Here is a 13,623-nt window from a genome sequence, read left to right on the forward strand (position 1 = left end):
ACATCACATTAGGTGGTCCTGTCTTGGGAGAGGAGACAGCTGATGGATGGGGAGGGGAAACTAATATAGCCTAACCATGAGGTCTCACTGCCTGCCTGGGAAATAAAAGACACCAAAATATAACTGCGTGGGAAGGACTTCTAAGAAGAATTTGTCCCAAACCATTTCTGGAAACTGATGATAACATTATTTACTCAAACACAGGAAGCTTGAGATTGCAATGAATGATGAAAGGGTGAGGGGGAGAAATATGTACTTTCCCCTGCCCCTTCCCAAAAGATAGAAGTAAAATCCCCACTAGCAAACCCCTGGTTTTTAGGCTGTGCAGTCAGAAGCTGATATATCCTTCTATGTTTGTGCATGTGCACATCTCACACCCACACACTTTTGCCCATCCTCCTTTGGACCCTAATGCCAGGGGCCCTTTCCAAAGCCAGGCACAGTATCCCACAGAGAAGAGTCCAGCTGTTGGGATCTTTCCCAGAAAGAAAACACTGCTGCATTGAAGCTTTTCTGGCTTTTCAGTAGTTAATCTGGGATACCCAGAAACCCTCTCCAATGAGAAGGGATGGGAAGCAAGTGGATGTGGTTAAAAGCTTTTGTATTTATTTATTTATTTATTTATTTATTTGTGTTTATGTTTATGTAAATTTTGCATAAATCTAGACTAACTTTGGGAGACTGATCTCTCAAATACAGAATCCAGCTGTTTGAAATCACAAGGAGCATACATTCCCACCAACAGTGTAAAGCCAAAATATATAAAAAGGCAAATAGCTCAGCTAACCAAAAGAGGGGAGAGAAGGGAACAGCTCTCACAGAACGGCATCCTATCTCCTTGTATATTTATTTTTTTATTGCTGCTGCTTACTCTGGGGGGTGGGGAGAAGGGGGGGAGAATAGAGGGAGAAGGGGGGAATAGATGCTGGTTGTTTTGGAATCCACCGCAAGATGAAGCATCTATCAGCATCTACTCAAAGAGATTCCAAGCCATGGGCTCTGCTATGCTCAAATCCAGCGAAAGCAGCACAGCCCCCAGGTGTTTTATTATGCCAACAGAATGACTGATCTGGATTCAGCAGCATTTTATTTATTCAGCAATGCCAATCAGCCCAGCCACTGCTGGTAAAATCTGCTGGTGAATCTGCTGGCAAACCAAAGAGTGCCTCCTCATTACACTCCATGGCTCAGTGTACCATAGAATCATAGAACATAGATTGTGTTGGAAGGTCCATCTGGTCCATCTAGTCCAACTCCTCTTGGAGTGACCAAGGATATCTTCAACTAGACCAGGTTACTCAGAGCTCCATCCAACTTGAATGTTACCAGGAATGAAGCATCTGTCACCTCCCTGGGAAACTTGTTCCAGGTTCCTGTTCCTCATTCTAAAGAACTTCTTCCTTTTATCTAATCTAAATCAATCCTTTTTGAGTTTAAAGCAATTGCCACTTGTACTATCCCAAGGTCAGCTCAGTTCCTGAGGGGTCTTAGGAAAGCTAAAAATCACAGTCATTCTGGTCTTGGCTTCATGGCACACTGACAGCATTCTCAGTCCAACTGCAGTATGCCAAGCACCAAGACAACGCAAACTCACCATTTTCATTCATCTGTCTCCAAAGCAATTCAGCTTGTTAATTTTGTTTGAAGGATCTGTATGTTAGTACAAGTGTCAGCTACAGACCCTTCTCCCAGCATCAGGCCACATCCTCAGCACAAGCTCCGCATTGTGTGTTTTGTAAAATGTAATAGCAATGTCAGCACACACACATGCGCACATCTGGTCTGTACATACACGTATGATGGAGCACTCCAGTGAGAGCTGCAGTACCGGTGACCTCTGAGGTTCAGGCTGCCACTCACTGATCTCAAGGTAAGTTATATCTGTTCCTTAGGCACAGAAACGTACATAACATCTCTGCAGAATACATTAATGTACCTGCTACAGAGATCAGACCTCCCTTCCCAACTATTACATTACAACAAGGGGAGAAGTTAACCTTCTGAACATTCTTTCAAGCCCTAAATAAATTATCAGGCTTTCAACAGCATTCTTTTTGTGAAATCTGTGAATATTATAGTGATTATTATGATCAAGATTATAATAAAGGTTTTGACAGTCTGCTTTGACACCTAAATGTGGAATTGAGATTATAATGCAAAAATGTCTGTTTGAGTGAAAAAAAAGCTAAGGTATTCTTAGGTCATGCATGTACTTAGCCTTGCACCCTAAATGAGCTATGCAGTACGTGCAAGTACATGGATTAATAGGTCTCCGTTTTTTATAGATAATCGTTTGCACACACGCAAAAATGCATTGGCAGAAAGAAGTAACCAAGGGTGAAGTCAGCAATTCAGAGGTTAATTACTATCATTAAGAAAAATATCCCACTTCAGCCACATCAACTTTAAAGCTAGTTGGAAGTGGCCCTCTAAGAGGTGGAAGCAGCGAACAGCCATAAATAGAACAGCTGTTCAATCTGCGATATAATAAGTGTGATGTGATACAGAGTCTGTGATAAAATTTCATTGTAAAAGCACCTTGCCAAACGAGAGAAGGGGCAAATGAGTTCAGTGAACTCCAAGAACCCCTAAACCCAGATGGATCTCTCACTGATACCTAAGGTACTTTATAACCCTGGTCTGACACAGCTCCAGGACTGTGACAAGTACTGTGACCTGACTTACACCAGCACTTTACAAGTTACACGTAAGCCCTGATTCCTGAAACACTGGGACCCTGACTTCACCACTACAAACCCTCTGCAGCTTGGGGATGGATACTGTCTGCCTGTATAACCCAGTTTTCTCTCCTCCTGTTTTCAGACAGGAGCTCAAAAGGACCAGTGCTCCCCAAAACCTCCCCTGATGGCTCTTCATCCTTTCAGCCACCAAGACCATTTTTCCTAGTCCTCAAGATGGTCTTTGCTAGTCCTTGCTACGTGAGTAGCTGTGGCTGCACACAGAGAGGTAAGGATAGTGCTTGTGGATGGATACACCTTGGGGCACAAAGTGACCACTTCAGCTGAGCACATGAGATTTCTTCCTGCTGACTGATGCATTTCAATGTCAAAAATCATGTATTAGTGTGTAGATGACAGGTTTTTTTACATTTGTGATGCCTGTGTTACAATGATACCTCTCCAGAACCCACTGGTGACTGAGTGCTGGTAATTAAAATGAGTCAGATCATCCTTATTTATGCCTTTTCCCAGTGAAACTGCCTTGATGACACTTCCCTTAAATGCTTCTGCAACACCTGCCACTGCAGAGAATCACTAAGAAAAGAATTACAGCCATGATTAAGTTTCAGCTTTCAGAAAAGAAAATGCTTGAACTAAAACCCATCACCTGTTTTGATGCAAGTTAAAAACATTGGTTTTCTTCAGTAAGTCAAAGCTCCAAACACTGCACCCTAAATTCAAGCAGATGTTCTTTAGTCACAGCTATCTGCTATTACTTTTTCTTCAGCTCAGCAACAGAGCAGTTAGCAGAAGTCATGTGAAAGGGGCTGACATTAAACAGAGAATGTCGTTAATGTTACGGTTCCAAAGAAAAGTGAGATTTCTTTTATATTCATTCATGGCTGGGGCTGATAATTGCTTCCTGTCTTACACCTACACAAAATCCATGAATATAATTACAGCAGCACAGTGCTGAATTCAATCAGAAGGGAGTATCGATTTGTGTATAAATCAAAAGCCATCTTCCTCCAGTTCTATTTACATGGGAAAAAAAAAGGACTTTTCTAAAAAAGCTGCAAATCAAGAAAGGGTAGCATATTGCAGAAAACCTCACTTGTAGATTATATGGCCAGAAGGGAATATGATAATCTAAATATGTCTACATATGCAAACCACAAATTTCCCAAATTAATTAAGCTTTTCTCTACTATGTATTTTTTGAAGAAAAAACATCCACTTATTTTGGTAGATTTTCAAGTGCATAACTTCATTTATATGCACATAAATTATTACCATGTTCTGTGCAGCAGAGCCTGCTGCCTGGAACAGGAGCAGGTGCCTCTGTTCTTGAGGTGCACATCCAGGTGACTGTTACTGGCAAAAATGAGATGACAGATAGCACTAGGGGTTGCTAACAGGAGTGGGGAAAAACAGTTGTAATTTTTTAGCTCGCTCACTTTCTTCCCCTGCTAAAGCCTCATCATGACTGGGAGACATATAATGAACTTTGCAGTAAAGACAGCATGAGAAGGAGGGGATGTTTCTTTCCTTAATAGGCAAAACAAGACCACAACAGTCCCTCTGCTAAACATCCATCACCAAGTATTCAGCTCAAATTAACTGTCTTGGGAACACTTGCAGGTTCCTGACTTCACCTGGGGCTACTAGCAATTAAAGCTTGTTGTTGTCAGCCGAGAAAGAATCAATCAGAACTGATGGCTGCATGGTTCTGCATGGATGGCTCTTTCTAGAAAGCCACCTAAACAATATTAAAATTGATTTTGTAAAGCATTCTTGGATGTTTTAATAAATGTATACCAACAGTCTATTTATGAGGCCACAGTGTAGAAGGATTAAAGCCTGATCAATTATGACATACCTTCATTTTTAAATAGAAGCCTGTTTGAAGAAACACAATCTATGCAAACTATAATTACATATATTAAGTTATGCCACAATCTGTTCTGCCACTGACTATGTAAGATTAAAAACATTGCTAGGAAATGGCTAACTAATTATTCAATCAAACTAGCTCATTTCCAACAGCTTTCATTTGATCAATTGTACCTCAGATCTACTTTTATAGAAACAGTCTGCCACAGAGAAAAAGCTACTGCAATGGAAAGTGCTTTAAGAAATCACAATAAAGAGTGCATTTTTTTTCCATTGCTCTAACGAACATGATTCAGAAATTTCAAAAAATGAATTGTGAATATCTTATTTCCAAATATCAAGGAAAGGTGATGGATAAGGTGCACTGCTAAAGCCCATGCTATACATGAATATACACAGCACCTACCCTGGTTGCCAAGTGCCATCCTCCGTAGATAAAAACAGAGCATGAAATACTCTAAGTCTTAAGACTTAGGAAGCTGCATTGTAGAAAATACCTGAAGAGTAGCTATTGCTGGGTAACTAAGGACTTAAAGGTATGGAAAAATGTTGTGGGATGTTCCTTGAAGTTTCATTTAGTAAGACTCCTACCAGAGTCTCAAAGACATCATTGGTGTATTCCTGTGTCCAGCAAGCAAATGAACAGCTCTGTGGGGCACTTTACAGCCTAAGGTTAAGAGCAAATTCTCACACACAACCTAGAAGAAGAGTTTAACCTCTCAACATGGCATCCTGAGCAGACACCATGTAGCTACTAGAGAAGATGATAAAAGGCTCCTGCAGCTTTCTCAAGTGTAGCACCTCATGAGGCACTGAGCCACAACAACTACTCCCTTCTGAAGATGAACATGTTGTACCCTGGGGCATAGAGGGCCACATCTTTATTTTCTCTGTACACAGAAAGCACAGTAAGCAGTCTTGTTGAACCCAAGTTGATTTAAAGAATGTTAGAAACATAAAGGGGATGATAATGTAATAAAATCAGCAGTTTTTCAACAAGGTTCTTAGCACTGTTTCTACAGCATATTTTGTCTGTTAATAAGGGAATATCTAAGGAAATTAAATGTATGAACAAACAGCTGATAAAAACCCCCATTGCCTCAGAGAGCAATGTCAAAAGATGTGGTAACCTCTAGATTTTGGCCTTGGATCTAGAATACTGACAGAGAGACCCTGGGGAAAATATGCTTTCTCATCCCTTCCTGTGAAGCAAGAGATTTGGGCAGATGGGTTTGTGAAGGTGATGAGGCAAGGTAGAAGTTAACTAGAAAATAACTTGACTCTGTAAAGTGAAAACCACTGTATATAGAACATAAAGAAGTCCTTACAAACAGAGTCATAGATAGGCGAGTCCTTTCATGAAGATTTGATTTTTCTCCTACTGAATCCAAGAGGATTCAGACAGTGAGCTTACCAAGGTGCTCTGGAAAGTTTCTCAATAGCATACATGCATATTGACTTGTTTACCAGCTTGAGAAATTGGACCCTGACTGTTCACAGCATGACACTTTAGGTTGCAAGAAGGTAACACTCTCTTCTGTGTACAGAATTAGTTAATCCCCATCTGCTAGTGTGCCTACAATTCTAGTCATCTCCTGCAAAGACACCAAAAGCCAGGCAGATAATAAAAACACAAGATGTTTTAAAATGCAAAATATTTCACTCAGGCAAGCAGCTGAAATAATTTTTGCCATTTTATCTCTTTTTGTCTTCTCTTCCCCAAACATTTGTTGAATTTGTTTTCTGACAGGGATATTAACTAGGCATTCATGTTCTACGAAACACTTACAGAATATCTATAAAAAGCAGGTCTCAATTATTCCACCACCAATGTTGGCATATGCAGCCTACACCTTGCCAGTCAGGAGTCATTGCATGTCACACACACTCACTGAGGAAGTACAGCACAGCCAAGAAGGCCAGGAATAAAGAGAAATCACCAATATGAATGGGTACAAAAAGTTTTCCAGGAAGACTGATATATTGCATAATTTGAAGATGTCCATTTGGCCAGGTGACATCATAAGCCTAATCAGCAAGCAGGATCTCCAATGGATACTTACTGGGGGAAATACCTGGGATGAACATGAGAGAAGCCAGCACAGGCCAGACTCTCCAGCAAGACCACGGCCCAACAGCAGATAGCCCTTCTCTCCACTGCCCCAGGGAGCAGCACCAGACGCTGGTACACAGGGACACGAGAAGCCTCAGCAGCTGCAGCGTAGGATCATGCTGGTATAGCAGGGTAGGCCAAGGGTCAGAGCTGGTTTGTGTCCAGCTGCCAGGGATTTGTCACTACTGGCACACATCCATGCAGGCACTCCACTGAGGACCTTGATTTTAGGCACATTTAAGATCACTTAGCATTTTAGACAGGGTTTTGTAAATTTGCATTTTCCAGCTGGTGTTCCTACAGTGATACTGGGATGGCTCCTGTTCGTTTACCTGCCTACGGCTGAATTATTTCAGAAAATGTTCCCAGCAACATTATAAAGAGTGAACTTCATTCTTTGAGCACTTAACACATGGCTAAATTTTACTAAAGGCACTTCCGAACTCCATAGTCCTTAAAGGCCTTGGAATTTGAACCATCACACCAACTAATTACTTAATATCTATGGCCCAGTTTGAAGTAATTAATGTAGTTTCACCTTCATTTATTCAAATTAGAGTTCATCCTCAGTACAGGCCATGTAAAACACGAGAGACTTACAAAGATGAACTGGGTTACGAATCATCCCTGGACAATTAATTTTTGTTCAAATGCTTACTGAATTACACATGTATGCCACATAATAAATTCAATAATGTCAGAAATTCCATCTCCGTGGTAAAAGTGTCCTGACATAAGGACTGTTCATGTTCCCCAAATGCATCCATTTGTTCACAAAAGAAATATCCAGTTACAGCCTCCCTTAGAAGCTGTGCTCCAGCACAGGAGAATTAAAATCCCTTCATTTCCTAGTGAGAAGGTTTTGTGACAAGGAAATCAGTAAAGAAAAGAAAAAGCTCTTATATTCTTTTTTGTTGCTGTTGTTGCTTGCAAAATCTAATAGTTACTATATAGTAACCACCATATGAGCATTGAGAAATGGAAACACTGTTCTTTTGTCTCTCTCTTTTTACAAGGCTGCTTTCCCATGTGAGATTGATGTATGCAGACAACCATTCACAGTGTCCACAGGAGACCTGGTACATGATTGAGGACATCAGGGTGAATAAGAGAAGTCACCTATGAACAATACAGTCCTGCTTTAAGCAAAGCATCCCAAAATATGACCCTAGGCTTGACTCCTATTGCGTCAAAGGCAAAGTCTCAGCATTCTGTCTGTCTGTCTCAGCATTCCTGCCACTCTGGGTGTCACAACACAATGATCAAATTTGATGTTTTGATTTATTCATCAAAGGTTTGGAGCACTTCCCTTGTGAGGACAGGCTGAGAGACTTGAGGCTGTTCAGCCTGAAGAAAAGAAGGTTTCAAGGAGATGTTATTGCACCTTCCAGAATCTAAGGGGACTACAAAGGAGTTGAAGAGGGACTTTTTGCAGGGACCTGTAATAAGAGAGGATGGGGCGGGTGGCCTTAAACTGAAAGTGGGCAGGTTTAGATTAGCTATTAGGAAGAAATTCTTTACTGTAATGGTGGTGAGGCACCACAAGCAGTTGCCCAGAGCAGCCATGGGTTCCCCATCCCTGCAAGTGTTCAAGGCCAGGTTGGGTGGGACTCTGAGCAACCTGGTCTAGTAGAAGGTGTCCCTGCCTATGGCAGAGGGGATGGAACTTAAAGTCTTTAAGGTCCCTTACAGCACAAACCATTCTGTGATGATTCAATGAATATCACTAAGGTCCACCCTTCAACTGGAATCATCAGGACTGTCCTCATGAGAGCAGGACAAAGCCCTTTGTTAATAGACCTAACTACCCAGTGATGAGCCATCTGAAGTGGCTAGGAGGGGTTGTTCTCCAAATCTGTGGGAACTTGATTCAGAGGAATCCTCGTCCCTTAACTGTGTTGCATCTCTTCTGCACACACAGTCACAGGGATCTGATTCCCCATGGGCACTGTCCTCTCTGGAGAGGTTCAGAATGAAGATGGAGGCAGGCAAGCCTCACAAGCTCCTGGCAGTACTGCTGCAATCTGCAGGAAACTCCATACAGCTGTGGAAGGAGAGTGGGAATCAGGAAGTTCCTTGCCTACAAGACAGGCAACGCAGAGGCACTGTGAGACTGAGGATAATACACAGGAGAGAGCATGGGGAGAGAATACAGATGGGTTTTGTGAAACTGTCCTCTGCTATTTAACAACTTCTGCTAAACACCCTGCATTTTAAATGTCCTTAAACTGAAACTGTCTACCAAATGTAGCCTGAGGGCAGCTCCCCAGTTTGCCTGGTAACACTAATCTGCTATCAAGACAAGGAAAACATATAAAACAGGTTTTACAATTAGGCAGGTAACAGCTTCCCCAGCCTCTTGCTCAAGTGAGAAAACTAGGTAAGAGACATACTGGTGGGCCCAGGCAGACACTCCAGGCTGGACTGGGTTTCCCTCTCAGCGCTGTGGGGTAGGGCTTGTGCCCAACAGCAGCTCTGCCACAGGAGAGGGGCACATCCTGGCCTCCTGACCCACGAGGGGTGAGCCTCCAGGGCAGCCAGGTTTCAGCATTCAGACATGTGAGGAGGAGCACAAAGAAGCCATTTATGCTGCTGCAATTGCAACATTAGATTTCAGTTTTATTCCCAAACATGAGCTGAGCTCTCAGTCATAGACGGGCTTTTTAATCAGCTCTGGCAGAGATGAAAAGCTCAAGAAAGAGAGGCAGTGTCTGTGCAAGAACAGCTCATTTACATTAAATAATTATCCTGAAGGAGAGAAACAGGAAGGGAGTTCATTTTTTTTAATTATAAAGAAATAATTGCAGTCTGGAGGAGCATATAGAGTTCTAGCTTTCTCTGCAAGTTACCTATTTGCTGTAAAACCCAAACAATAAGTCTGAGAGATAAGAAATATCTGTTTGTTATTATTTTGAAAACAGTGTATTGTATGAGAAGAAAGGGAAATACTTCTGCATCCCCAAAAGGCTGCTGTTTTTATAATGTCTCCTCTGCACAGCAGGATAGAAAATCAGTATCACAAACATAAATGCTAAAAATACAAGAGCTGACACAGAAACACATTCTGTAATCTGTTAGGAATGACTCTGTCAATGAATGTCTGTGTGTGTGTATGAGAGAGCAATACAGCGCTCTCGTACAGGGGTGTCTGCTGCACAAACTGCTTGTGCAACCTGCTACATGCTTTCTCTTCTCTCATATTTCTTATTTAATAACAAAGAGAAAGGATTCAACTCCAGTATCTCCCCATAAAAATTTCTTTTGAGATGAGACCATCTAAAAAATAATCTCAAAAAAAAAAAATAATAATAGTACCAAGTCTCCAAATTAAGAACTTTTTTTTTTTTTTTTATTGCCAGGAATTTATGATAGGGGCTGCAATCTCTTATGGTCTTTTTGGATTACTTCCCTGGATGGAGCTGAAGCCCTGAGCCTCCTGGCACATAGAACAAGAGCACCGTTTTTTTGGAACATGAGCATTCCACAGCAGGCTCTATTGCTTCCACCGAGGAACGTGCCAAAATCTGTGAGATTCTGCCTGTTCCTCCTGCAGAATCAGGGCAGTGCTTAGCAATCCACTACTGCTCCTCAGCACAGGGCAGTGAGCACACTTTAGCTTTACACGGGGAGCTCATGGGCCAGCCTGGGTGATGACCAGCTGTGCATTCAGTGACAACATGAAGGTGGCAGGAGAGAGGGAGCTCCTGTGCTCCCTGCTGACCTGAGCACTTTCTCTACAGCACATCCCTAGCCATGCCATGTGCCTCAGGGCCACCAGCGGGGACCTACAGGCACAGCAACCTGCAGCACCTCAGGGTGCCCTGCTCTCCCAAGCCTCTCTCCTCTCTGGGCTATAAAAGTTACAGCTGTACCATATTTCTGCTCTGAAGGGGTCTACCTCCTGCTTTTATCCACTGGATCTTACTGTGCCTTCTCATCCTTGGTTAAAGATCTGCTTGGTAAATGTACCTCTAGCAATAGTGACTGCCTAAAATTCAAAAAATATTATTTCATTTTGAAAAGAGAGAGAAATGCAGTCATAGTGGAGGCCAGTAGGAGAGAGAGGCTGGAGAGAAGAGGCGTGGCAATGGTCACTGGTGGGATAGGGCAAGGGAGGACTCCCACAGCCAAGAAGAGGGGCAAACAAAGCTGGACTTCCCCTTGGGAGCACATGGCAGCTGCTGCTTTGCACCTTAGCTTTGCCCAGTCACCAACACCAAGTGATGGCATGGTTTATCAATTCACATAGCCTGACTTAATGTTTATATTGGTAAAAAATCTGAAATATTGGTTTCTCTCTGTCAGCAAAAGCAGGCTGTGAGCTGACAGACACCATCTTCCTGTGATGATCAAAATGATTGCTGCTGAGATCACAGCAAATGTAATCAATACAGAGCTTTTGTGTTGCATAAAATTGCATAAAAATATATATAGAAGAGTAGAAATCTATACAATTATAGAATAAAATTTATTACATTAATACCTTCATATACCAATTCTAAAATTTTCTTGCTGTCTTAAATTCCCAGTAAATCTCCTTTTCAGGCCCTGCAAGCTACTATGTTAGAAAATTTAAAGGCTTACAATAGCAGATATACAAATCAGACTGTAGTGTTCATCTATACAAACGTCACTGGAACGTGACCATCAGGAACACTGATTTACATTTGCAGCTCTAGAAAACGGATTTGGTGTCATGAACTGTGTCAAGAGCCCAAGACAGCATAGCAAAAGTTAATGTGCATAATACATTAAGCTAATGGGATTCAGTCAAGGGTGAATATGTCTCTTTGGGCTAAGAAAGCATCAAGTCTGCTCACATCTTCTGAATGCTCTGCAGCCTGCTGAGTGCTTCTGCTATGGGCATGAATATGAAACCAGAGCAGGAGAGGAAAAGACGCAGGGTGTATCTGAGAGAACAGGGATGAAAAGATGTCAAGGAACACTACAAAAGACCGGTTCTCTTCAGCTGAAAAAAAAAAAAAAAAAAAAAGAAACAAATCCCAAAAGTTTTGTTCATATACCTATTTTGAACCAAATCCAGCCTTGAAAGGCTGACCACTGCCTTGAAAGAATATGCTCAAAATGGTCTTGTTTATGGTGAAGAGAATTTAAAACAGCAAACTTATTTTTTGATAAACATGGGTGAAAAAATACTTCCCTCTGCTCCTTTAGACAGATAACTTCCTCTCGCCTCTACCATGCCATGAAAGTTAATTGGGAAGTAAGCTCAAAGAAAAGACTGATAATTAAATCTGAAGAGTAAAGATAAATACCATTGATTTAAAGAATTATATTTTTACCTCAATTTGTACCACCAACAGCACCACCAACACCACCACTTCCCCAGCCCTTAGACAAGTCTTCAAACAGGCTCTTCCTTGGCTTTGTCCTCTTCCTATGAGGAAGCAAGGAAGGAAGAATTTAGCTTTACTTATCGGCAGCAGAGAAGGCAGGCTCCCAAACACACAGAACAGTCCAGAACACAGCCAAGAGTTTCTCCTGCAAACTCTCTGCTTGCAAAGACTGAATCAGCAGTTGTCTTCAAACATCTACACATCATCTTTTAGGTTAGCTCTCAACACTAAAGCTTCTCAGCTGTTTTATATGTTAATATAGAAATATGTTTCCTCTATGGCTTGGTTTAAACTTTCTTTTATGGCAATGCATTTTATTTCAAGACTTCAGAATATTCTATTATTCTCAAAGCAATCAAATTTGAAAAGCTGAGGAAATTCTTATTAATAAAGGAGTGAGATAAAACATGGGTACAACTCCCAGCAGAGAATATTTATTTAAATGAAGCCCCTCTATACGTCTGTGTATGCAGGTGTCTAAGCTCACTGTGTCTTCAGTTCCAGCTCCTTGCATCCATATTCTTCCTTCTGGGTATCTCCTGTTTGTCTTGTCCATGTCCCACCAGCCCACTCAGATGTGCCTCTGCTTTCCCCTCTTTGGCTGCCAGTCTGATCTCAGCCACTTGTACCTCTCCTGTGCCATCCTATGTGGTAAAGCCTTTCAGGACAGGTTTTGTCACACGGTGCCATCACAAAGACATGTACACAGGACAGGAGAGTATTCTCAGGCACACCAGATTCACTTTTACATGAGACTCACAAATACTCAACACAATGAAAACTGCAGTATTTTCCAGTGGACAGAGATATTTAGTAGGCAGTGTTTTCCTGAGTGCAAAAAGGCCAGAATAAATTAAAATATGATAATAACTCTAAGCTAAACAATATCTTGTCATTGCTCTGCTATGTAGTTGTATATTTATATGCTTAAATATTGGTGTAAAATAGTTTTCAGAAAACTTTTTCTCTGGAAGATGTGACACACAATCAGTGACCTCTTCAAGAACTTAGGAGAAGCTCGAAATAATGATAGATCTAGATTTGTGATCTAGCAGCCAAATTCTAGTCACATTTTAAGGGACGATGGAGGAGATATCAAAACTGAGATAAGTTATGAAATATTCAAAATACTTGGAGGATTTGAGCAGTAAATGTTCCTTGTCAGCAGAAGATATTAAATCATAAAGGTCCAGATTATGCTGCACAAAGTCTTGCTCTGAAAGAAGATCCACAGAAATAAATTAAAGAAAAGTAACAGGACTATTCAAAGGCTTCATTATTTTTCACCAGAAGGATATTAAAATCTGGTCTCTAAAAAAGTTGATTTAATTCCTTCCCCTTATTCTTGAGATTATTTGCAAAACCATAATCAATCACACAGGCCAGCATGCAATTAAAACCCCAGTACTGAGCTAATATGAATACTGGTCATGACCTGAACAGCATCGAAATATGAAACAAGAGAAAGGAACTGTGGTGAATCAGACCATCCTCTAAACAAAACCTGGGCAGAAATGGTAACCCCCAGTGAAAGCTGGGTGCAGGAAAAAGCACCCAGGCATGTTGGCAAGACAGGCTA

Source organism: Anomalospiza imberbis, chromosome 5, assembly GCF_031753505.1.
Source record: "Anomalospiza imberbis isolate Cuckoo-Finch-1a 21T00152 chromosome 5, ASM3175350v1, whole genome shotgun sequence".
Classification (NCBI taxonomy): domain Eukaryota; kingdom Metazoa; phylum Chordata; class Aves; order Passeriformes; family Viduidae; genus Anomalospiza; species Anomalospiza imberbis.